The sequence below is a fragment of the Sus scrofa genome, chromosome 13, assembly GCF_000003025.6.
Source record: "Sus scrofa isolate TJ Tabasco breed Duroc chromosome 13, Sscrofa11.1, whole genome shotgun sequence".
Classification (NCBI taxonomy): domain Eukaryota; kingdom Metazoa; phylum Chordata; class Mammalia; order Artiodactyla; family Suidae; genus Sus; species Sus scrofa.
The window spans coordinates 3,174,612-3,202,396 of record NC_010455.5 but is presented as its reverse complement, the minus strand read 5'-3'; the positions used below and the strand labels follow the sequence as shown (position 1 = coordinate 3,202,396).

Here is a 27,785-nt window from a genome sequence, read left to right as displayed (position 1 = left end):
TCCACCCTCCTATTGCAGAAAAAGAGAGTACTTTGAGTTTGAATTATTCAGCTCAGCTGTTGACCAAACTCAACTGGATAATTATACAAGTCTTACTTTGTCTAGTCCTATATTGGCCTAAGCCTTAGGTTTGGGACATAAAATGTTGGTACTGGGAAAGATACTAAACAATCAAGCCCACCTCATTATTTTACAGGTAAGGAAATTGAACAGACCCAGAACTAGAGTAAGGTGAAGGAGACACTTGCGGCGGGGGGGGGGAGGGGGGCAAAATTGAAGGGGGCAATATTCTCAGGATGGAGTAAGTACAGTCAGCCCTGAGCTACCTCCTTAAATTCTTTGCCCTCATTTGACTCATTCATGTTCTTGTCCTGAAACTGCTCCCAAAAGGCCAAATTCACCTGACTAGTTGGCATCAGAGCTGAAACTAACATGGATCCTCTAACCCCTGATCTGGCACTTTCCCCTACAGCAGGCTGCCTGCAGCTTTTCTGGCTCTTCTGAGGAAAAACCTTCAAAGCTAAGAAGTAAGTTTCCTACAAAGCTGGGCCAGTGCTTCTCAATCTAATCTTATATATCCTGAGGGAGTTTTAAACATTCTAACTCCTGGGTTCCCCTCTCTGAGATTTTAAATCAATTCCAGGATTGGCCCTGGAAACATTTTTGTTTCTTTGCTTTTAAAGCTCCTCTATGATTATTATATGCAGCCAAGTTTGAGAACCCTGCATAATAACAATATCAACAAAAATAATAACTGTGCTAGTAAACAATCGAGTTAATTGAGGAGCAGGTTGTATTTATGCTAGGGTGTTGAACAGTTGTGTTTGTGTCTTTTTCCATCATTATTGTTAATTCAGTATATTCTCTGTATCCATAAAGCACTATCTTGTTTAAAAAACAAAATCAAAACTAAAATCAGTGGGGAGCATCTCAGCCTGGCTTAAGACATTGGGCAGGATTTCTGAGAACTGACTGTTAAATTACTGCCATAATTAAAAATTAAATTATCTGGGGGGGAATAAATTAGGAATTTGGAATTAACATATACATACTACTATACATAAAATAAACAACAAGGACTTACTGTATAGCAGAGCAAACTATATGCATTATCTTGTAATAACCTATGATGTAAAAGAACCTGAAAAAGTTTTTATGTATACATATATGAATATATATGTATGTGTATATAACTGAATCGTTTTGCTGTTACCTGAAAGTAACACAACATTGTAAATCAAGTATACTTCAATTTTTAAAAACGAAAGTACATAAACTTATGCCTAAATAAATATTTTTAAAAAGATAATAACTACTCAAAATTTCCACTTCCCAATTATTTACTACACTTCACTATTTTCTATGCTTTTTTTTTTTTTTTTTTTTTTTTTGGCCGCATCTACTGCACCATATGCAAGTACCAGGCCATGAATCAGGAATCAAATCCAAGCCACAGCTGTGACCTAAGTTTCAGCTTCAGCAATGCTGGATCCTTAACCCACTGTGCCACAGCAGGAACTCCCTTATGCTCTTGAGTTTATTTACATCTATTGTATATGGATGGCAGAAACCCTATAAAACGACGTGCTACTGCCCATCTCTCCCCAAGATCATATTCAGTGATATCAAGTTGGTAGCTTAAAATAGACCATGTGAAAGTATTTACATAACAGAAATGAGCAATTTCTACAAACAGGGAACCCCCATCCTCCCAAAGTCCCTCCCCCATCTCTTCTTATACATTTGCCATCTTGCCACTGGTTATATTTCCCACAAAAGCTTCCAATAAGCAATCTTTCTTCAGCGGCAGGGGTGGGGGGGAACAACCCAGAATTCTCCAGAAAGCAGAATCCTCTTCTCTCAGTTTCTAATGTTCACTTGTGTAAATTCCAGGTGGACAAAACCACCAGTGAATTAACTGGATTTTTCTTTCTCTCCCCCCAGTGGTTTGCTAGTGTGCCGACAGCTGGTGTTTAACGCCATCAATCAAATGGGTTTCGACACCACCGCTGATGGCTTGTCCCCCAACCACCACCCTGCAGCCTCTTCCACTGGGTTCTTCTGAGGAAAAGTTTAGATTTGTGAAAATCACTCATAATTATTTAACTGGGTCAGCAGCTGAGCTCGTTGCAAAACATGCGTCTGGATAGGAAACGTGGGTATAAACTGCCAGACTTTAAAGAATTTTTAAAAACAATGTATATGGTAAATGTGGAAGAGTAGTATTATTCCCTTTGAAAGCTGCAGTGCCAGCCAGATTCTTCTCCAGATCCCGTTCCTGCTCTGCTCTCAGATGACGCAATTCCTCTCTCCACTGGAGTGCATTATGTTCTCCTTAAAGACTCCAGCTAATGGAATGCTGAGAAAATCAATCCCTTCTTATTATGCAGGCCTGCTATTTGGTAAATGGAAAGCAAATTCTTTCTTCTTCTAAGTAGGCAGAAATAAGCCCTGGGGGACACCTTGATTTTATCCTCCACATGTCCTAAATGAGAGTCCAACACACTATATCTGTGCATAAGATGTATTTAATTCAAAAAGACCAGGTCTGGAGTTCCTGTCTTGACGCAGCAGAAACGAATCCAACTACGAACCATGAGGTTGCGGGTTCGATCCCTGGCCTCTCTCAGTGGGTTAAGGATCCCACATTGCTGGGAACTGTAGTGTAGGTTGCAGATGTAGCTCTAATCTGGCGTTGTTGTGGCTGTAGTGTAGGCCGGCAACAACAGCTCCAAAGAGACCCCTAGCCTGGGAACTTCCATGTGCCATGGGTGCAGCCCTAAAAAGACAAAAAAAAAAAAAAGCCCAGGTCCATATCCACTCACAACTCAATGGAGAGACAACTCTCTTGCTCTCTCCCACTCTACCCTCCCCTTTCTTCTCTGAAGAGGACACATATCATGTAGTGCTTTTCTAAGAGATATATTGCCATCTAACATCCACAACAATACCTACCACTTATTAGGCATTTACTAGGTGCCAGCTATCATTTTTTTCACAACTTCATAAGGTAGACTGTATTTTTATCCCTATTCTACTGTTGAGCAAACTAGGTGAGATCAGTGGACCAAGGTCACTGTGGAGCAGAGAGTGGTTTTAAACCCAGCTCTCTTTGACTCTACACCTAGGGCCACAAAACACTGTTCCATGCTGGAGGTCAAGTCTCAGGACAGAACCAAGTGAAAGCTGTGGCCCATTCCAGGCTTACCATAAAAATCGTTGCCAAGAGTAAGAATGTACTGCCTTGCAAGAAGGTAATAAGCCCCTGGCGTTGAAAGTATTCCAAGAGAAATGGGAAGAACACTTCCTAAGGTAGGCTTCCCAGGACAGCTGGCTTCTTGTTCAGGGAAGAATAACTGATCAAATCTGCTGCTTCCCAGAGCTAGTTGTTCACCAGGGAAACAGACAACATATTTTTGGTAAGAAAGCAGATTTGGGGAGTTCCCATTATGGCTCAGTGGTAGCGAACCTGACTAGTATCCATAAGGCCTAGCTCAGTAAGTTAAGGATCTGATGTTGCCATGAGCTGTGGTGTAGGTGGCAGAGGAGGCTAGGATCCCAGGTTGCTGTGGCTGTGACGTAGGCCAGCAGCTATAGCTCCAATACAGTCCCTAGCCTGGGAACCCCATATGCCTGGAATGCAGCCCTAAGAAGCCAAAAATAAATAAATAAATAAATAAATAAATAAATAACATTTCAGAAAAGTCACTTTGAGCCTGAGCTAATGATGATTCTTTTCTTTTTTCATATTATTGTTGTTTTTAATAGCAACATCAACATTAGAGCACTAAATGCACAGCAAAGTTGATATAGGTGCTGCATTTACAATGTTTTCCAAGTATTTCCAAATAGATTTGAAATACAGAAACAACTTTTAAAATCTGGAATAAAAGTTCAGCTGTATAGAAATCACATACCCCCACCCCACCCCAATATATCATGTCATTTCTATTTATTGACATGATTATGATATGCATTTTTAAAAAAGCACAACAATTGAGTTCCTGTTGTAGCTCAGCGGGTTAAGAGCCCAATACAGTGTCCAGGAGGATTTGGGGTTGATCTCTGGCCTCAATCAGTGGGTTAAGGATTGGTCATTGCCACAACCTATGGCATAGGTCACAGGTGTGTCTGGGATCCAGTGTTGCTGTAGCTGTGGCATAGGCCAGCAGCTGCAGCTCCAATTCTACCCCTAGCCTGGGAACTTGTTAATGCTGCAGGTGCAGCCCTAAAAAGAAAACAAACAAACAAACAATACACTATAAACTATAATAGTTTGCACCTTGGCTTGAAATCTGTTATCTTTACCAGTATAGTCTGGGTCCAAGTCCTGAGACAGCTTCTCTCTCAACTCCACTGCCTGTACACCATCCTGTCTGCACCCCATCTCCCCAGGAGACATAGTGGCTTCTCATTCTCTCCCTGCTACCAGGTTCCTGCATCTCGCCATCCCTCCTCAATTCAGGGATGTTCATTACTCCTCCTCCAGGACCTACCTCCAAGCTCAAGTCCCTTGTTAGTCTGTAATAGACCCATCTCTCATGATCTCATCCTCCTCAGAATTCCTCTGCCCTTAATGATCTGCCATTTGGCAATATCTAGGGAGAAGGTAATAGGTAAGAAAACAATGCAAATTTTAGAAAGGCAAACAGATGGGATTCAAATCCCAGCTGAGTCACTTTCCAGTATGTGATCTCAGACTCATCCACTCTGGGCCTAGTTTCTTCATATTAAAATTTTTTTAAAAAATGTTCAGTATACCTCATAAATCACTGTAAGCATCCTAAGTTAATGTTTACAGAATGACCATCATTTAAAAAAATCTATAGGGAGTTCCCGTCGTGCGCAGTAGTTAACGAACCCAACTAGTATCCATGAGGATGTGGGTTTGATCCCTGGCCTTGCTCAGTGGGTTAAGGATCCAGTGTTGCCATGAGCTGTGGTGTTGGTTGCAAACACGGCTCAGATCCCACGTTGCTATGGCTGTGGCATAGGCCAGTGGCTACAGCTCCGATTCAACCCCTAGCCTGGGAACTTCCATATGCCATGGGTGCAGCCCTAAAAAGACAAAAGACAAATGTGTGTGTGTGTGTGTGTGTGTGTGTGTATACACACAAATAACAAGTGCTGCAGAGGGTGTGGAGGAAAGGGAACCCTCCTAATTGTTGGTGGGAATGTAAATTGGTGCAGTCACTATAGAAAATAGCATGGAGGTTCCTCAAAAAACTGAAAATAGAGATACCATATGATCTGGCAATCCCACTCCTGGGTGTATATCTGGACATAACTATAATTTGAAAATATACATGTACCCAGTGTTCATACAGCACTATTCACAGTAGCCAAGACATGGAAACAACTTAAATGTCCACCAACCAATGAATGGAGAAAGAAGATGTGGCACGTATATACGATGGAATACGATTCAGCCATAAAAAGAATGAAGTAACGCCATCTGTAGCAGCATGAGTGGACCTAGAGATCATCATACTAAGTGAAGTTCAGAAACAGAAAGACAAATGCCAGATGATACCACTTAGCTGTGGATTCTAAAATGTAATACAAAGCAACTTATCTATGAAACAGAAACAGACTTATAGACATAGAGAACAAACTTGTGGTTGCCAAGGGAGTGGGGTAGGGAGAGAAAGACTGGGAATTTGGGATTGGCAAATGCAAAGTATTATATCTGTGATGGATAAACAATAAGGTCCTACTGTATAGCACAGGGAACTATATTCAATCTCCTGTGATAAACCATAATGGAAAAGAATGTGAAAAATAATGTATATGTAGGGATAACTGAATCACTGTACTATACAAAAGAAATGAACACAACATTGTAAATCAACTATATTTCAATAAAATAAATATTTTTTAAAAGTTAATATGGGATTTCCCACTGCGGTAATGTGGCTTAAGGATCTGACATTGCCGCAGCTGTGGCACAGGTCATAGCAAAAGCTCAGATTCGATCACTGGCCTGGTGAACCTCCATATGCTGTGGCTGGGGCCAAAAAAAAAAAAAAGAGCTAATATCTACAAAGCACCCAATATGCATTAGGTACTTAATAAATGCTGATTCCTTCCCTAACTACTTTCCCTCATCCATAATTCCACTGTCTGAATTGGCACTGTTTCCTTTCCCTACTGCCTTATTATACTAAAATGTTATTTATAAATATATATTAGTAATACATTTATTCCCAGCCCTATCAACCCAGGTTAGAACACAAGATAATGGGAACCCCTTTCTCATTATATGTCTACTTGGATGTGCATCAAAATCACCCCACAATTGTCCACATTAATTTGTAAAACTTATTTGGCTGTTTTAAAACATAATCTACAGTAGAAGAGGATAATACAATGGGCCTTTGTATGCCTGCTATCCAGTTCCAATAGTTGTCTATTTTTAGCCAGTTGTTTTATCTACTCCCTACTCTTAATTTTTTTCTGAAGTATTTTACAGCAAATTTCACACCTCATATTGCTCCGCTCAGAAATGATTCAGTAGCTATCCCTACTATGGGAAGACTTGTCTTAGTTTGCCAGGGCTGCCATAACAAAATGCTGTACACTCAGTGTCCTAAACAATAGAAATTCATTTTCTCACAGTTCTGGAGGCTGGAAGTCCAAAATCAAGGTGCCAGCAGGTTTGGTTTCTCTGGAGGCCTCTCTTCATGGCTTTTTGCTGTGTCTTCACATGGCTTTTCTTCTGTGCCATGTTTCTCTCCCTCTTCTTAAAAGGACTCCAGTCTTACTGGATCAGGGCTCCACCCTTACGCCTTATTTAACCTTAATTAGCTCTTTAAAGGCCCAGACTCCAAATACAAGTCACATTAGGAGTTAGGGCTTTGACATATGAATTTGGAGGAGAGATAATTTGGTCCACAAAAGGACTTCTTAAAAAACAGGATTATGTTTACATTATTACATTATTATGCCTAAAAATAATACCAACAATTGCTTAATACTATCTAATATCCTGTTCACGTTCAAACTTCTCTAGTTGCCCCCCAGTAGATTTTTTCTAACATTTGGTTTGTTTAAATTAAGATTCAAAAGGTGGAACAAATGCAAATTCTCAGGCCCCATCCCAGAGCAGTGATTAAACTCCTACTTTGCTGCCTCTGAAGGTCATGGAGATTTTTATTGTTATTTCATCCCCAATGGAAGTTTGACCATAAATTTTTTTTGTCTTATTTATTTATTTATTTATTTTTTTATGGCCGCACCAGCAGCACATGGAGGTTCCCAGGTGAGGGGTCAAATCAAAGCTGTAGCTGCTGGCCTATGCCACAGCCACAGCAATGCCAGATCCAAGCCACATCTGAGACCTATACCACAGCTCATGGCAACACTGGATCTTTAACCCAGAGAGCGAGGCCAGGGATAGAACTTGTGTCCACATGGATGCTAATCAGTTTTGTTAACTGCTGAGCCATGATGGGAACTCCCGACCATAAACATTTTAGCAAGAATATGCCAGCATCGATAGATTTCCATCAAGAAAGTAATTCCTAGAACAAATGTCATTAAGGGATGAAATTCATTCATCAGTTTTCCCTACAGTACAATTTGTTTCCAGTTTTTACCATTTTTATTGGTATTGATTCTTTTTCTGTTTAAAATCTCACAATGAAATTTGATTCACTCTCAGGTTTTCATCCAGATCAAATACAACCAATCCTGACATCAACCTTTGTGAGTTTGATTTTGTGGCCATTATTTATACCAAATCCAACTTTTTCCAATCTGATTAGGACATCTACATACGTCAAGGTTTGATTCTTCAGTTAATTTTCAGTCAGTAGCCACTTTTTCCCCCTGTATGTAGTGTTAGCTCTGGTCCATCTTATTTCATGTTGATTATTTCTACCAGTTATATTCATTTTTACTTTGAGAAAAGGCTGAGAACTTGGATTCATTTCTCTACTTATCCATGAAAAAAAGTGTTCTGTATCTAAGAGATAGCAAGGGAGATGGAGTGTGGGAGTCGCTGAGAGGGAAAGACGCACAGGCAGAGGGAGGCAGAGACAGCTTGGGAAGGAAGCCACAGCTGTCTCGGGATGGTGTTTGCTGAGTGTTCTGCGGGGTCTGAAGGTGCTGGAGGTCAGGATGGTTTTAATCGTAAACAATGTGGAGGCGGCAGTATGGTTGGCAAGCACAGGTTAAGCAAATAGTTGCAGGACTTCAAATCCTGGGAAGTTAAACACAGAGCTGTCATCCTGTCGCTCCCACCCTCTCCCCCTTTTATGGCTCTTTCTACTGTCTTCCTATCCTTTCCAATCAGGGGCTGAACTTGAGCCCTCTGCTCTTCTTGACCTTCAGATCGACTGCTGCCTCCCTCGAATCGCCATCCCTCCCTGTCCATGGCCCATAAGGTTCCATGGCAGAGGTGACCTTCCACTTGGTTTCATCAGTGCCTAGCACAGCGCCCTGCATGCAGCGGGTGTTCAAACACCCTCTGTTGGCTGGTTTATCTTAAAGCATCACCCTTACGATGTAAACTCCCATAAGCTAGGCCCCTGTTAACAAATCCAAACACATCGAACACGACCTACACTTCCTGGGGGGTGGGGGGGAGTGGGTGGATGGATCCAGATTCGGCAATTCTGAACTGTTGGGAGGCCTCTCAATCTGTCTACAGAATTGAAGCTTGAAAAGTTTTATTTTTTGCCGACGTTCCCCAGCAAATGCCTGCTGCGCGCCCACACACTTAGCCAGCAAGAACAAAAGATGAGCTGCTGCAAGAACTATTCCCTCTGGGACCAATCATCGCAGGAGCAGCCTCCCTGGAGCTTTCTGTCCAGCCCAGCCTCCCAGGGCCTCTGGTCCAGGCTCCCAGCTGCCTCCAGCTGAAGCCCCAGAGGAGGGGGACTTCCGGAGAAGGTGCAGGGAACGGCTACAAATAGTTGCCCCTGGGGAGAGCGAGGGCTTGTGGGGACCTTGTGGGGTCTGGAGGAGGGTCACCCAGATGCAGCCAACTGAGAGACAAGCTGTTGGGAGGGGACTTCAGGGCTGAGTTTTCAAGAATATTTTAAATGGCTTGGAGTGGCTGTGCCCCAAAGTAAACTGTGTGATTACAGTGTTAAAGTGTTAACAAAAGAAAACAGAAGAGCAGGAGTTCCCATTGTGGCTCAGCAGGTTAAGAACACAACATAGACTCCGTGAGGATTCGGGTTCAATTCCCAGCCTCCTCAGTGGGTTCAGGATCCCGTGTTGGCACAAGCTGTGGCCTAGGTCATAGATGTGGCTCGGATCTGGTGTTGCTGTGGCTATGGCGTAGGCTGGCAGCTGCAGCTCCAATTTGACCTCTGACCCAGGAACTTCCATATGCCACAGGTATGGCCCTAAAAAGAAAGAAAGAAAACAGGAGAGCGAGAGTAGGATACTGGCCTTCAAGAGAATATAGGACAATAACAACAAGGTCCCACTGTAGAACGCAGGGATAAACCATAATGGAAAAGAATGTATATATATAACAGATATATACAGCAAAAGAAGAGAATAGGAGAGGGAGAAGGGCTGGACTCGATAGTTGGAATCACCTGAGGGGGCTTTAAAAAGTCAGAGGCCCCACCCCAACCCCCAGGGACTGATGTAATTGGTCTGTGGTAGGATCTGGGCATCCACTTTTTTAAAAGCTCCCCAGGGGCTTCTAATGTGCTGCCTTTTGAGACCAACTGGGCTAGATTGCAGACAGAAAAGGAAACCTGATCTCCCTGGGTCTTTCGTGGTCCAGTAGCGCAAAGGAGAAGGCCCTTGGACCTGACCTCCAGTGTTATATGGCAGGCTTCAGGGCTTGGGGCTGAGAGCTGGGCATGTGCATCTGGAGGGTCCAAATGCTGCTTCTGGGCTGACCACCAGCCACTGTGAGACCTTGGCCATCGAGGGTGGCAGCTAGAGAACACCCGGGCTCACCAGTTCACCTGGTGCAAGGCTCGCCACTTCCTGCCTTCAGTCCCCTTATAAAATCTCCAGCTCTAAAACATTCCAAATCTTGACTTTCATTAAAATAGCCCAGCCACTTCTAGCTCCACAGTTTTTTTTTTCCCCCATGAATTATTCAATCTTAGGAGTTGAATGTTGAAAATAACACGTTGGAGTTGTCCTCATTAGGAAGCTTTTAGCGGCAAATCGCCCAGCTTCCATATTTACAAAGCCTGATCTCTGCAGAGTTGGGGGCATGAACGCAGTCAATCATTTACAAAGCCTTTAGAGCGTGCCACGTGGAAATAAAGTAACAAACACCCACAGAATAAACAGAGGTGATGTAACAAAGGGAGTCACAGGGAACAGCTGTGGATGGCGCAGAAGCGTCCCCAGCCTTGGGCAAACCTCCCAGCCTCCACATTGGTCACATTCATGAATGTCTGTTTCACACTCACCCTGTAGAAGGGGGTTAACAGATGATTCTCACCCTTGAGGACCCCCAGTCTGGGGGACTGCAGCAGACATTGATAGGGGACTGAATAAAAGTCAGCATGTGCTGCTGACTTTAACTCTGGCTTTCTCCTTGACTTTTCACCACCAAACAGGAAATTCAGAACAAGCAGAAGGTGGGACCAGGTGAGAGACGCCCCTTGGAGGGGCCCAGAGTCTCTGCCTGTGGGACACCATGACATCATCACAGATGTAGCCGCATTCCAGACAAAACGGAAATGAGCCATGGTGACTGCTTCTAGAGATGGGATTGTTATGGTGAGGAAATGAAAACCGAGTAATTTGTATAATTTGCAATAGTCAAAAATACATTGTAACACCAGAGGAAAGATATTTCTAGAGAACAGAATCGAGATCAGATCCATTTGCTTAATTTTCAAAATCATTCGCTGTCTCTCTCTCTTTTAACTGCTTCCTGCTTCCACCCAAGGCAGTGAGGAAGTTATATCTGGTGACAGCGCAAGAATCAGCAGACAATAATACCTGGGAGTTTTCACAGCATATGTCAAGGAGGTGAGGAATTTCAAATGTTAAGGCATTTATGATGTCATTTTACTGTGCTTTAGAGCTGCTATAACGCAAACCAGTAATTCCAACCTCTAGTGTATATGTGTGAATCTTGTGTCAAGTTTGCTGTAAGACTGATTGCTGGGCCCTCTGCCAGGGTTTCTCATTCAGTAGGTCTGGGCTGGGGCCAGAGAATTTGCATTTCTGACAAGCTCCCAGGTGATGCTGATGCTGCCGATTAGGGATGCACTTTGAGAACCACTGAAATTAACATCTTGTGTTATTGGAAATGCTGTTCACAGCAGCATATACAGTGCACTGGGGGACTCTGAGCTGTGCTCCTGCCCTTCTGTCTTCTCTCTCTTCTGGTCAGTTCACGTTCGGACTTAGTTCTCGAAAAAACTAAGCTACGTGGCCAACCCGCTGTAGAGAAATATGTCCCTTCTTGGCCACCATCATCTTAAATTATCATTAGCTCAGTGAGGTGCTGTTGTAAAAAAAAAAAATCTGAATCTTGGCTTATCCATGCAGATTATCCTTCCCTCCAGTTTCTTCAAAAGCAAGTAAGATATTTTTAAGAACTTGCCCCTGCCTAAGATTTTATGAAGCAATGGTTTTAAGAAGCACTGTCCATTTGTTTTGGAGGGAGAAAGAAAGTCTTTTTTTTTTTTTTTTTTTTTTTGGCCTCACCCTCGGAATGTGCAGAAGTTCCCAGGGCCAGAAATGGAGCCCAAGCCACAGCAGTGATAACCGGCCAGATCCTTAACCCACCAAGGAACTCCGAAAATCACTTTTATAAGAGCATCCGCTTACCTGTGTCCTAAGTCTCATTTAATTCTCCTGTGGCCATTTGAGTTGATGCCTTTTAGAGCTGAAGACTCAGAAGTTCAGAGAGTTTAGGTCATTTGCCCACATCATGCAGCCAATGACTGATGGAGCGGGGTTGGAACTCTGAGCCATCCTCACTCTGTCCAGGCTAAGGCAGGCTTTCCTGCCACGGGGGCCAAGTGAGAGTGGTGCCAGGGGCAATGCTTCTTCCCACAGACTGCTCTTCCATTTCCGAACACCACTGCTGCTGGGTGTTTGCACCCAAGGGGGAGGCTTGGCAACAGGCTCCCTTGTTTATAGATCTGGAATCCCACACACATGAAAAGTGAATGCAGAGCCAAGGGGCGGGTTGGAGGGCCAGACCCAAGCTTGGATGGCACAACTGTCAACACAGCAAAAATACTACAGGCAAAGGCAAAAACATTCCAAAGATACAATCAGCCATTTTCTTCTAGCTAGCACCAGAGCTCTTGACCCTCTGTTTGAATAGGCTTTTATTTCCCTAAAAAAATATATATAAAAAAATTTTTAATTAAAAGAAAACTTGCTTTATTTGTGGTTCTCCTAATGACAAGGTCACAATGTTCACGGGGATGATAGGAGAAAAGCTTTCAGTGACATGGGCAGGTCTTGCCAGTCTTAACATCTAGTAATTCAAAATCACAGGCCCAAGTGACACTCGGGGAGGAAAACAGATCTCTTGCCCAAATCTGATCATTTGTGAGAAGGAAGTGAGAGCCATCAGCTGCCACTTATTACCAGGGGTCCCTTAGGGACCCTCTGGTTTTTCATAAGCAGGTTTAAATGATTTGCCGTCAGGAAGTCCAGCTCAGTCAGCCTCAGAGGTGGCTGGAAACTGAACCACGGGACTTCTTGGTGAACTGAAGCCAGAATCATGAGCAGCAGATGCTGAAGAGGGATTTAAGTGATGGCCTACTCTTTGAAGGAACCCACACAAAAGCCAATGCATGAACTATGAGGTTTAGCGGGCAGAAGAGTATAATGGACTAGCCCAGAGCTTCTCAAGCTTTAATGTGCTAATAAATCACCCTGAGATCTCTGTTAAATGCAGATTCATTTTTCCCCCTTTGGCGGCACCCACAACATGTAGAAGTTCCCAGGCCAGGGATTAAACCCAAGCCAGAGCATTTACCCAAGCTGCCTCAGTGACAGTGCTGAGTCCTTAACCCACCAGGCCATCAGGGAACTCTGCAGATTCCATTTCCTTAGGTCTGAAGTGGGGCTGAGATTTTGCATTTCTAACAAGCTTCCAGGTGACACCAATGTTGTCCATCCACAGACTACACTCCAAATAGCAGGACTTTGCCGAACTTTCCATACAGACTCTTGAGTAGTCAGTCTTAAAGGAATCAATTTCCAGATCCTCAGAGCCCATTTTACTCTTTCTAAAATCTGTCTAAGAAATCGTGAGAGCATGGATTTGGAGAACAGACTTGTGGTTGCCAAGGAGGGAGGGGGAAGGAGTGGGATAGAATGGGAATCTTGGGTAAATAGATGCAAACTATTGCCTTTGGAGTGGATAAGCAATGGGATTCTGCTGTATAGCACTGGGAACTATATCTAGTCACTTGTGATGGAGCTTGATGGAGGATAATGTGAGAAAAAGAATGTATATATGTACGTGTGACTGGGTCACTTTGCTGTACAGTAGAAAATTGACAGAACACTGTAAACCAACTGTAATGGAAAAAATAAAAATCATTTTAAAAAATAAAATAAAACAAATTAAGAAAAATACTGGGCAAATATATTTACAAAAAGGAAGAAAGAAAGAAAGAAAGAAAGAAAGAAAGAAAGAAAGAAAGAAAGAAAAAGAAATCGTGAGAGCAAACCTGCACGATCCCTTTTATAAGAGATTTCTTCCCACTTTTCTTTCCTCCTCCTTTCCATGTCAAACCTTGTAATGGTGCTTTGATTTAGAGTGCAAAACACACCTGGTTCCCAAGCAAAGTAACAATTGGAAATACTGGTGTTATTGCTGAGAAAGTGACTCACTGTAATAACTGGTTACAAATAGTTTCACAAATCAAATGATGTTTATTCATTGCTCTAAACAAAGTTGAAGATGTGAATTATCCACTGATAGTTATTTTTAAATAATTTTGAGGAAAAAAATCCCTGTGATTTTTTTAGCATTTTTTTTAGCACTCAAAAAGAATTCAAAGAATTAAATGACATTTTTTTGGCCACACTCAATGTATGCAGAAGTTCTGGGACCAGGGATCAAACCCTCACCACAGCAGTTACAATGCCAAATCCTTAATCCACTGAGCCAACAGGGAACTCCTTAAATGACATTTCTATAACAAAACTTCCAATCCCACTACTTAAATATGAACAAAATTTCTCAGCATTTACATTGATTAAAAAAAGAAAAAATAGGGTGAGTATTGATTTTGTGAAAAGAAAATCAAAATGGAGTTGGTATCACTAAGAGAGCTCTCTAATACAGAGCTGGAGGCCATTGGAGGAAGTGAGGCTTACACACAACTCAGCCTGGAGAGAATCTTAACTGTGCCCACTTATTTTCTTAATGCAGGTATCCAGAATACTGCCCAATGTTCCAGAAACTCAAGTTACTTATCGGGCCCCTACCCTAAAATAAGTGATGACAGCCCATCCCTTAAGGATAAATATTTCCTCTCCTGCATCAGAGTCTGTCATAATTCCTCCCAGACAACTGACAACCTTGTGGCTTTTGCCTTTATAAGCCCCCAACTCTCTTCTCTGCAACAGTCTTTCAGTTTTACCACAGTCTGTGTCTCCTGAACTGCAAATTTTAAGACCACAAACTATTCTTTGCAGATTATTGTTAGACACGGCTGAATCCTGTTCCGTATTAGCAGTAAGTAATAGACAACATGGATATATTACCTAATTGTTCTTTTAAAAGTAGAGCAAAGAAAATTAAAGAAAAATTGATCTATCTCAAGGGATCCATTTCCAATAAAAATTGTGTTCAATAATCATTACTACCAAAATGTATATTTGTGTTTTCATCAATTGCATACCATTAACCATTGTATGACTAGATCCAGAAGAAATGTTTTTAACACTTAGAGACCTGGACTAATGGACTCTAAGTTTACATGCATTATTTTTTGTTGTAGACTAATATGACATGAAGTATGTTTCATAATAGTAAAGTTCTGTCAGGTAAAGGAATGAAAATATGAATCAAGAAAGAGTGATGCAAATTTAAGAAGAGCTTATTTTATCTACTACTTCTAAAAGAATGATGTTAAATAACCATGGTACATAGATTCCATTGGAAGCATTTTTTTTAGTTATACAAAAGTTTTCTTTATTTATATGGCCACACCTACAGCATATATGGAAGTTCCTGGGCCAGGGATTGAATCCAAGTTGCAGCTGCCACCTATGCCACAGTTGCAGCAACACCAGATCCTTTAATCCCCTGTGCTAGGCTGGAGATCAAACCCATGCCTCTGCAGCAAACCAAGCTGCTGCAGTCGGATTCTTAGCCCACTGGACCATAGCAGAAACTCCTAAAAGTCTTGTTTTAAATGTCAATATTTTAAGAAACTTTATTCTTGAGTATTTTAAATAGATGATTACATCAAATTACTATAGAACCTAGATTCCACTGGAAACATTTTTTAAATTATTTTCAAATGTTTCAAAGGTTTTAAAATGTCAATATTTATAATAAACAGGAAATTACATTCTTTTTTTTTTTTTTTTTTTTTTTTTTTTTTTGCCTGTGCAGCACGTGGAAGTTCCTGGGCCAGGGATCAAACCCGTGACATGGCAGTGACCTGAGTCACTACGGTGACAATGCCATATTCTTAACCAGCTGAGCCACATAAGAACTCGTCTTTACAACTTCTTAAACTTATGAAAAAGTTTAGATGTAAACATAAAAATTATGAGCTATGCATAGTTTTTCAATTTTTTTTTTGGAGTTCACACAAAAAAGTGAAAAATTTGAAGACCAAATGTCATGGCAGAATACTTCCCTCAGACTTTAGGAGGATATCTTTGGTATGTTGGTAACCAAGCAGTTTTTATTCAGTTTACTTTTTAAAAAAATCAAAATTTTTATAGTTGATTTACAATGTTATGTTTCAGGTATATAGCAAAGTGATTCAGTTATACACACACATACACACACATATTGTTTTCATATTCTTTTCCCTTATAGATTATTAAAAAATATTGAGTATAGTTCCCTGTACTATATAGTTTATCTATTTTATATACAGTAATGTGTATATGTTAATCCCAAACTCCTAATTTATCTCTACATAGCCTCCTTTTCCCTTTGGTAACCATAAGTTTGTTTTCTATGTCTGTAGGTCTATTTCTCTTTTGTATATTAGTTCATTTGTATCTCTTTTTTTTTAGATTCTACATATAAGCAATATCATATGTCTTTGTCTGGCTTAACTTCACTTAGTGAGATGGTTTCTAGGTTCACCCATGTTGCTGCAAATGGCATTGTTTCATTTTTTAATGGCTGAGTAATATTCCACTCTATATACACCACATCTTCTTTACCCATTCATTAGTTGATGGACATTTAGTTTTCTTCCATAGTTTGATTTTTATTTTTTTTTATTTTATTTTATTTTTTTTGTCTTTTGTCTTTTTTTTTGTTGTTGTTGCTGTTGTTGCTATTTCTTGGGCCGCTCCCGCGGCATATGGAGGTTCCCAGGCTAGGGGTTGAATTGGAGCTGCAGCCACTGGCCTACGCCAGAGCCACAGCAATGCGAGATCCGAGCCGCGTCTGCAACCTACACCACAGCTCACGGCAATGCCAGATCGTTAACCCACTGAGCAAGGGCAGGGACCGAACCCGCAACCTCATGGTTCCTAGTCGGATTCGTTAACCACTGCGCCACGACGGGAACTCCATTATTTATTTTATTTTATTTATTTTTTTTGCATAGTTTGATTTTTAGATAATTGATTCCACTCAAATTATGGGTTATTCATTTATTTATTTGTTTGGTTTTTGTTTTCTTTTTTGGCAGGAGGAGATAAGAGGGATGGGCAGTTGATAGAGAAGATAACAGAGAATGTTGGACTGGTGTCTCCAAGAGATATTACTTCCTTGGGTTATCAAATATATAGTTAACAATTCCATTCATTGCCTCATCTCTTATCTCCATTTCTACCTTATTTCATACTTCCAAAAATGTATAAGGTAATAATAATAATAATATGAATCCTCATGGATCTACTACTCTGCTCAAGAAAAAGAACATTCCCAGTTCTGTTGAAGTCTGTCCCCACCTTCACACCATTCTTGTGAACTTCCTTCTCCAGAGTAAGCACAACTCTGTAGAGTTGAGTATATGATTCCATCACTTTAAAAAAATAATTTTCCATACTTCTAGCAACATACAGTTTAGTTTTGCCTGGTTTTGTACTTACATAAATGTTACTATACTGTATACATTCTTTTGCAACCTGATTTTTTCACTTGATGTTTTGTTAGAAAAAACCATTCTGGGAGTTCCTGTTGTTCAGCAGTAACGAACCTGACTAGCTAGTAACCATGAGGATGCAGGTTTGACCCATGGCCTCACTCAAAGGATTAAGTATCTGGCATTGCCATGAGCTGTGGTGTAGGTTGCAGACACATCTCGGATCTGTCATTGCTGTGACTGTGGCATAGGCTGGCAGCTGCAGCTCCAATTCAACCCCTAGCCTGGGAATTTCCATATGCCATGGGCACAGCCATAAAAAGCGGAAAAAAAAAAAAAAGAAGAAGAAGAAAGATAAAAAAGGAAAAATACATTAATGCATTCATATTGGTACACATAGCTAAAGTTCATTCACTGGAGTAAGATATCTTATAAGTCTGGCAGAAATGATATATTCTTCTTTTGGTAGCCATTTAAATTGTCTCTTACTGTTTTGCTACTACTAAGTAGATGCTGCTGTGAACATTTTTTTACATGCTTTGGTTGCACACGTGTAAGAACTGACCTAGGGGTAAGTGTGTTGTATATGCGTGTGTCTGTGTGTATGTGTGTGTGTGTGTGTACATCCCTGGGAATTGCTAGGTAACAACATTGTATGTGTATGTTCAACTTTACTAGATAATGCCAATTATTTTCAAAGTGGTTGAAATAATTTAGATTCTAACAAACAGTATAAACAAAGATACCCTACTCCAGAAGAAAAAGAGGAGGTCACATCAAGAGGTAGGAGGGGTGATTTCGTGATATAAACAACCCCATACCTCCCAGGTGGGAAGCTCCACAGACTGAAAACTAACTGGTTCACAGAGACTCACCTACAGGAGTGAGAGTTCTGAGACCCACATCAAACCCTCACGTGCAGGGATCTGGCACTGGGAGAAAGAGCCCCTGGAGCATCTGGCATTGAAGGCCAGTGGGGCTTGTGCACAGGACTCCACGGGACTGGGGAAATGGAAACCCCATTCTTAAAAGGTGCACACAGACTTTCACGTGCACTGGATCCCAGGGCAGAGTGAGGTCTCCGTAGGAATCTGGGTCAAACCTGACTGCAGTTCTTGGAGGACATCCTGGGAAAACAGGAGTGAATGTGGCTTGTAGTGAGGGAGGGACATTGAAGGCAAAGCTCTCAGGAATATTCAGCAGCTGCCTTTCTCTGGAGGTGGCCATTTTGGGAAAATCTGGCCCCACCCATCAGTCAGTGCTGAGAAACCCCAGGGCAAACACCAACCCAGGTGGGATCACAGCCCCACCCCTCAGTAAACAGGCTACCTAAAGACCCCTCAGGCACACAGCTGCCTCTAATCCCATCCAGAGACTAAGCCCCACCCACCAGAGGGATAGGAATCAGCTCCACCTACCAGTGGGCAGGCATCAGTCCCTCCCATCAGGAAGCCTACAGCAAGCCCCTGTACCAACTTCTGCCACAAAGGGGGCAGGCACCAGAAGTAAGAGAGGCTACAATCCTATTATCAGTAAAAAGGTCACCACACCAAAAACCTATAAAAATGAAAACACAGAGAACTATAACTCAGATGAGGGAGAAAGGAAAAACCCCAGAAAATCAGCTAAGCAATGAGGAGATTCTCAGCCTCCAGGAAAAAGACTTTAGACTGTCGATGCTGAAGATGATGCAAGACATTGGAAATAAACTGGAGGCAAAGATGGATAACTTACAGGAAACACTGACCAAAGAGATACAAGATATAAAACTTAAACAAGAAGAGATGCAAAATACAATAACTGAAATAAAAAATTCACTAGAAGCAGCTAACAGCAGAATACAGGAGGCAGAAGAATGAATAAGCGAGGTGGAGGACAGATTAGTGGAAATTATGGACTAATGAAAAGAATATTGAAAAGACTGAAAACAAATGAAGAGAGTCTCAGAGAACTCTGGGGCAACGTTAAACGCACCAACATCCGTATTATAGGGGTGCCAGAAGGAGAAGAGAGAGAGAAGGGGACAGAAAAAATATTCCAAGAGATAATAGCTGAAAACTTCCCTAACATGGGAAAGGAACCACTCACTCAACTTCAGGAAGCACAATGAGTACCATACAAAATAAACCCAAGGAGGAACACTCCAAGGCACATATTAATCAAAATAACCAAAATTAAAGACAAAGAGAAAATCTTGAAAGCAGCTACGGAAAAGAAACAAATAACATACAAGGGAACCCAATAAGGTTATTGGCAAATTTTTCAGCAGAAACTCTGCAGGCCAGGAGGGAGTGGCATGACATACTTAATGTGATGAAAGGGAAAAACCTCCAACCAAGATTACCTTACCCAGCAAGGGTCTCATTCAGATTTGAAGGAGAAATCAAAACCTTCACAGATAAGCAAAAGTTGAGAGAATTCAGCAACACTAAACCAGCCTTAGAACAAATACTAAAGGAACTTCGGTAGGCAGAAAAGAAAAGACAGCAACAGGAAAAAAAAAACTCCACAAATGACAAGGCTCACCAGTAAAGGTATATATACACTAAAGATATGAAATCATCCATGCACAATTATGCCACCAAAATCAGAAATCATGAGAAGAGGTGGGTACAAATGCAGGACACTGGAGATGCACTTGCAATGAAGAGACCAACAACTTAAAACAATCTCATATACATATAGACTCATATCAAAACTTCAGAATAACTGCAAACCAAAAATCTACAATTTATACACAAAGAATCTCTGAAGAAGAAATATATCTCATAGTAAATAAGTGCATAATCCACCATGAAGGGGGTCATTTGACATCATTCTTGGAATACTGAAGTCTTCTTAGATCTGATTCTGATTTCCTCTCCATCAAAGAATTTATGATAATTATAATTAAATAATGCAACTGTACAATTAAATAGTATAGTTCTATAATTGTATTATTAATAACCATTTCTCTCCATGGTACAATGTAAGGTCTATAATGTCTTGTTTATCACATCACCTAGAACGGTGTAATGCATTTATTGAAGAATCAATAAGATGTAACAAATTGTGAGGACATATGTAGATAGTTACACTGTTTTTTAACCAATTTATGCATTTTATATTTTACTTATTTTCAGAGGGTGTATTATTCTTGTCATTTTTACCAGTTAAGTTGTTCTTTTTATTATGCTATATAAAATATTTAATGGTATATAAGGCTTTCTTCTTTATAAATTTTAGTTGCATAACATACACAATTTTAATATAATGCTAATTTTTAAAGAAAAATTGAAATGTAATAGATAGTACTAAATAGTAAAGATGAAAGCCATACAAAATGGGGAGTTCCCGTCGTGGCGCAGTGGTTAACGAATCCGACTAGGAACCATGAGGTTGCGGGTCCGGTCCCTGCCCTTGCTCAGTGGGTTAACAATCCGGCGTTGCCGTGAGCTGTGGTGTAGGTTGCAGACGCGGCTCGGATCCCGCGTTGCTGTGGCTCTGGCGTGGGCCGGTGGCTACAGCTCCGTTTGGACCCCTAGCCTGGGAACCTCCATATGCCGCGGGAGCGGCCCAAGAAATAGCAACAACAACAACAACAACAAAAGACAAAAAGACAAAAAAAAGAAAATATGTGTGTATATCATGAGCGCAGTGCCAGGCACAAAATATTTGTTCAACAGTTACTATAACTGGAAGATAGGCTCTCATGGTAGTCAATGACATGTATTTAGAAGCCAGGCTAAAACTGAACTTGACTCTGGTTTCTTCAGTTTATTTGTTATGTGACCTTGGATGAGTTACCTCACTTCTCTGCACTTCAATATCTTCATAGCTTTGCTATAAGAATTCAATGCATTTCAAATGCTGACCACAGTACTTGTCACATGGTAAACAGCTAATAATAATTTTCATTGTGTTGGCTCTTGAAATATCACAAGTTTAACTCTCTTTGGGTCAGCTGACTGCTGCATTATCTGATGTTAGCACCTCTGCATTTCAGGGGGTCACACAATCCCAGAGCCTAGGGATACTTCTCCATTTAGTTGGCAATGGGGCTTACTTTGTCTTCTTTCAGAATGTCTCTTGATAATATGGAGTATTTTTTTCTCCTGGAATTCTTAACTTGTGGTAACTCTACCAAATAAAGCAAAATTAAAAAAAAAAAGGATTTACAGTTACAGTGACAAAAATTTTAACTGCAAAAAAAGGAAACATCGATGAATTTAATAACGTGATTTTTTTTTTTTAGTGAAAAAGAAAAACACTGAAGCAAGAGAAACATGACTTCTGATATTTGCTTCTTCATCTATAAAATGAAAACTTGGATAGATTACAAGGATTATTAGAATGTATGCAAGTCACCTTGGACAGTGTCTTGTGCATAGTAGGTCCTCAATCCATGGCAAATGAACGCGTTTGCTGATTCAAAGAGATCCAGACTCTAAGTTGGATAGCAAAACAACCACTATAAAAAGAATGTCTCTTTCTCCTGCATCATGTATTCTGGAGCATGAATTGCAAATTGGTGGTTTCATTTGGATCACCCACGGTATTGAAATATTTTTAATCTGTTGCCAATATTTTAAAACTGGCAGATATGGGAGTTAGTGTTATGGCTCAGCAGGTTAAGAATCTAATGTCGTCTCTCTGAGGATTCAGGTTCAATCCTTGGCCTCACTCAGTGGCTTAAGGATCCATTGTTGCCCCAAGCTGAGTCATAGATCGCAGATGTGGCTTGGATCATGTGTTGCTGTGGCTGTGGTGTAGGCCTGCAGCTGTGGCTCCAATTCCACCCCTAGCCCGGGAACTTCCATATGCTGCAGGTGTGGCCCTAAAAAGAAAAAAAAAGAAAAGAAAATAGATAAATATAATCGACCTCCTTTCCCTTACATAAAGCCCACTCAGATGGCATCATCTGTAATTTTCAGTTTACGTTTCCTTAAAGTAGAGCAACAATACAAAGATGGCTGAGAGGCAATTTGAGAGCAGAGTCCTTCTAATTTTCACAATTTTCATCACAAAGTTGTCTTATTTACATATCACTTAAGAGCAAATTGATTTTACTAACAACAATTCTTTCAAATTTTTTCCACCACACCCAAATTGATTTTCATAAAAATAAGAACCCCTTTATTTTGGTCTTTTTAAGGCTGCACCCACGGCTTATGGAAGTTCCCAGGCTAGGAATCAAATCCCAGCCACATGTGTGACCTACATCAGAGCTTGCAGCAATGCGAACTTTAACCCACTGAGAGAGCCTAGTTATCGAACCCACATCCTTATTGATGCTAGTTGGATTCTTAACCCACTGAACCACAATGGGAATTCCAAGAACCCACTATTTTTTGTACTCATCATTTCAAGGGTTAACATAATATTTTATGCAACTGCATGATTAAAAAATAGCGCAACTGGCATAAACAGGTTTGGGAACAAACCCAACTAACTCTATAGCCTACGACATAATCGACATAATCGGTAGGCGTACAAGAGACTGGACTGCCAGCAAGAAGTGTTTAGTGAGATCACTATGTCTAAATCAGCTAACCTGGTAGCCTATTAAGTAGGGGTCAGTTAAAAAAACCTCTATAAACATTTTTTTCATATCATGTTTTGTGTAACTGTTGGCTTTTAAGCTCTCAAATATAGTTGCAGTCCTCTCTTGCCTATCTCAGATGGCAATGAGCACCCAATGAATAAGTCAGAGAGATGTGGTATATATATATGATGGAATATCATTCAGCCATACGGAAGAATGAAATAGTGTCAGTGTGGATGGACCTAGAGATGATCATACTAAGTGAAGTGAGTCAGACAGAGAAAGACAAATATCATATGATATCACTTATATGTGGAATGTAAAATATGATGCAAAGGAACTTAATTAGAAAACAGATTCACAGACATATAAAGCCAACTTATGGTTATCAAAGGGAAAGGGGAGAGAGATAAAATCAGAAGTTTGGAATTAACATATACACACCATTATGTATAAAAGAGATAAACAACAAAGACCTACTGCATAGCACAGGGAACTTGTAATAACCTATAATGGAAAAGAATCTGAAAAAGAATATACAGACACACACACGTGGTTTTTTTCCTCTAGCTTATCACAAACTCATGTTATAGCTCCAAGCTTGGAATTTACCTTGCTACAGCCATTATGTGCTGCTTCCAGGATCTGCTGTAAGGATCAAATAAAACCGTATCTGTGAAAACACTCCATAAGCTCAAAAACCCTAATCTGCAGGCTAAGCTATTAATATTTTTTCTTTCTTTTTTTTTTTTTTTTCTTTCAGGGCCGCACCTGCGGCATATGGAGGTTCCCAGGCTAGGGGTCAAATCGGAGCTACAGATGCCAGCCCGTGCCATAGCCACAGCCACACAGGATCCAAGCCACATCTGCAACCTACATCACAGCTCATGGCAATGCCAGATCCTTAACCCACTGAGCGAGGCCAGGGACCAAACCCTCAACCTCATCATTCCTAGTTGGATTTGTTTCCACTGCGCCATGATGGGAAGTCCCTAAGTTGTTGGTTCTGTGTGTATTCATCTCACCACCCTACTAGACTGTGGGTTTCATGATGATAGAGATAAAATCACAACATAGCACATGGAAGGCCAGCCCGATATGGATCCAGCATGATAGGGCAAGGACCATTGTGGGGACTGATTCTGTGGGGACATATGTGAGTCTTCCTTGTTGTTTTTATTTGCCAGATAGAAGCACACATGGGACAGAAGAGCCCACCAATTCCACCTGTCATAAGTCCTGGAGCATTGGTGGCGATAATGAAAATTACGAATTTTACTGAATCTTCCACTTGAGAAGGAATCAACTGGTGGCATCTCCTGGGGTGACAAGAGAGATTGACAAGAAGGATGAGAAGGTGGTTTTGCCTGGAAAGAGTGACAGTTTCACACCAAACCACAGTTCCTTTTTTTTTTCTTTTGCTGTTTTTCTTTCCGCTCTTCCTATTTTTAAAAAAATCTGTTTTCGAGATTGTTGAACATATTTTTACAGGCAAAGTTTTTGTTCTTTTCAGAAAAATTATCATCTGCCATCACTAATTTTTTTCCCCAGTCACTGGTAATACATTTACGGTGTTCTCTCCCTTCCTTCCTTCCTCCCTTTCTTCTTTCCATCCTTTCTCCCCACCATCCCTCTTTTCTTTCTCTTTCTTTCTTTCTCTTCCTTCCTTTCTTTCTTTTTTGCAGAGGGGGAGGGTAGAAATAGAAGAGTATAAATATATGTGTCTTATAGATAAAAAGTATCTGAGTTCTTAATTTCAAACATACACAAAAATAGAGAAAATACCATCATGAACTCATGCAAATCCATCACCAGTTTTAACGACTATCAACTCATAGCCAGTTTTGTTTCATTTATTCTATCACCTTCTACCCTCCATATTATTTTGAGGCAAATCCCAGACATCTTTTAATTTCATCTATAAATATTTCAGCATGTATCTGGATAAATACTCTTTTTTTTCTTTTAGGAAAAAACCCCAAACCACAATAACTTGATCATACTTGAAAGAAACAACAGGAGTTTGTGCTGTGGTGTAGAGGATTAATGATCTGGCTTGTCTCTGGGGAGGTGGGTTGCTGGTGATGTGTGGGTTCAATCCCAGGCCCAGCACAGTGGGTTAAGATCCAGCTGTGGTGTAGGTCAAAGCTCTGGCTTGGATTCAATCCCTGGCCCAGGAACTTCCATATGCCACAGGTGCAGCCAAAAAGGAAAAAAGAAAAGACATAATAACAATTCTTTAATATCATAAAATATCCAGTATTCAAATTTCTAATTGCCCTACAAAAGCCATAAATAATGTAATTATCTTTTCCTCTTCTCCTTCTCCTTCTTCTTCCTAGGGACTAATTTTTTTTTTTTTTTTTCCGGGCTGCACCTGTGGCATGTGGAGGTTTCCAGGCTAGGGGTAGAATCGGAGCTGTAGCTGCTGCCTACACTACAGCCACAGCAACTTGGTATCTGAGCCACGTCTGAGACCTACATCACAGCTCACAGCAACACTGGATCCTTAACCCACTGAGCGAGGCCAGCGATCAAAACTGTGTCCTAATGGATGCTAGTCAGATTTGCTTCCACAGAGCCACAATGAGAACTCTTAGGGTCTGGTATTAACCGAGTGTTTCCTAGACTATTGGCATTATCCTAAGCACTTTATTTGTTTATTTTCTACAGGGATCTTAGGCAAAATTGTTCAACCTCAAGGATCCTCCATTCTCTCATTTGCAAAATCACGTTAATACCTTATATGCAAGGAGATGATGGAATTTGAGAGATAGTGTAGCCCCATGTTTTTTCTTCTTTTCTGTTGGTTTGAATCATTATCCAAGTAAGACCCATGCAACTGATTGATGAACTTGTCCTTTAAGTCTCTGGCATCTTTGCATTCCCCTCCATCTAGCATGTGCCCTTTTCTCTCTCTCTCTCTCCTCTCTCTCTCTCTCTCTCTCTCTCTCTCTCTCTTTCCTGCTGAAAACATTTGTTGAAGAAACCAGGTTGGTTGTCAGTAGAGTTTCCTACGGTATTAGTCTGCTTGGGCTGCCGTAACAATGCACTCCAGACCTGGTGGCTTAAACAACAGAGATATAATTTATCACACTCCTGGGGACTAGAAGTCTAAGTTCACGGTGCCAGCAGGGTTGGTTTTTGATGAAGCCTCTCTTCCTGACTTATTGATGCCTATCTTCTTGCTGTGTCCTCAGATGGCCTTTCCTCCACGTGTGCTCACCCAAAGAAAGCCAGAGATCACTGGTGTCTCTTCCTCTTCTTACAAGGACACCAGTCCTGCAGGATTAGCCTCCCCCCACCCCCATGATGTCATTTAGCCATAATTACCTCCTTACAGGTCCTATTTTCAAATACAGTCACATTGGGGGTTAGAGCTCCAGTATATGATGGGGGTCAGGGGAGGAGGGGGGCACAATTCCATCCATAGTAACTACTGTCTGGATTCTGTTCATTGCATCTCCATAGTGTCATTTAACATATTCTTCTGTCCTCTGTATTTTCTGTAGTTTTGCAGTTGGATCCAGAAGCTTGATCAGATGAAGATTTAACCTTTTGATCTTTTTTTTCTGGTGGGGGGTGGGGGGTGAATCCATGGCACATGGGAGTTCCCAGGCTAGGTATTGAATCAGGGCTGCAGCTGCCAGCCTACACCATAGCAACAGCAGTGCCACATCCGAGCCACATCTGCAACCTACACCACAGCTCACAGCAACACTGGATCTTTAACCCACTGAGCAAAGCCAGGAATCAAACTCACATCCTTATGGATACTAGTCAGGTTTGTTTCCACTGAGCCACAATGGATACTCCTTAATCTTTTGATAATTTCATAGTATACCTCCATTTGTAAAAATGAATCTCATAGTCATGGAAAAATCTTACAGTTTAATTATCCAAGAATGGAATTCAGTTCTGCAAAGCACTCAAAACACAGAACATATTTTCTCATATAACCCTGTCAAATTTTCCAAAGGTAAAAGCAGGAAACACAATACCAAGAGCTTGTGTTTTAACAGCACGATGCACCAGATACTTTGTTCTTCAGGACAAGCTTGTCTTGCAGGAATATTGTTTCCTAATTTTGACAATGGAAAAAATATGATTTTAGGAAATCTTTTTAAACTGGCTTTTTAAAACTTCTTCTTAGGAGTTCCCATCATGGCTCAGCAGGTTAAGAACACTACATGGTCTCTGTGAGGAGGGAGATCTGATTCCTGGCCTCACTAAGTGGGTTAAGGATCTGGTGTTGCTGCAAGCGAAAGCATAGGTCACAAATGTGGCTCAGGTCTGCTGTGGCTGTGGCTGTGGCTGTGGTGTAGTCCATCAGCTGCAGCTCAGATTTACCCCCTATCTCGGGAACTTCCACATGCTGCAAGCACGGCTGTTAAAAACATCTTCTCAAATATTTAGTCAACTGCTAGGTGAAATCAGTTCTCTTTTGGAAGTGCTTTAAATGGAAATTGGGTGGGGCATTAAATCATAAGAGATTCTCCCCTGGGCAGCAAGAGTGGGTTGTCAATAAATATCACTGACTTGATAGCAAGTTTCCCCACAGCAGTTTGGTTCACAGTTGAGAGTGAAATGCAAAATGCATGCAGATGGATACAGTGCCCACCCCAACTGGACGGAGAATATTCCCTTTCACTGTTTCAGTTTGAACTACCTGCCTACGCCTCCTTTGATGGATATGCATTTTCACCAACTTCTGGTAAAAATCTTTACTTGATTGGATACTAGCCCCGCAGGGTTTTTTGTGAGGGGGTTGAGGGGGTCTTTTTTTTTTTTTTTTTTTTTTTGCTTTTTAGGGCCACACCCAAAGCATATGGAATTCCCAGGCCAGTGGTCAGAGCTGCAGGCCTACGCCACAGCCACAGCAACACAGGATATGAGCCTCATCTTTGACCTCCACCAGAGCTCACAGCAATGCTAGATCCTTAACCCACTGAGCGAGGCCAGGGATCAAATCCACACCCTCATGGATACTAGTCGGATTCGTTATCACTGCACCACAACAGAAATTCCTTGCAGGGATTTTAATTTAATTTTTATATTACATA

At 41.1% G+C, this 27,785-nt stretch overlaps 1 long non-coding RNA gene across 1 annotated transcript; it reads left to right on the top strand.

Moving 5' to 3' along the window:
* On the top strand, positions 317-24,195 carry LOC102164438. Its single transcript, XR_001300060.2, has 3 exons — positions 317-527; positions 21,433-21,732; positions 23,910-24,195. It is a non-coding gene; the product is annotated as an uncharacterized LOC102164438 (long non-coding RNA).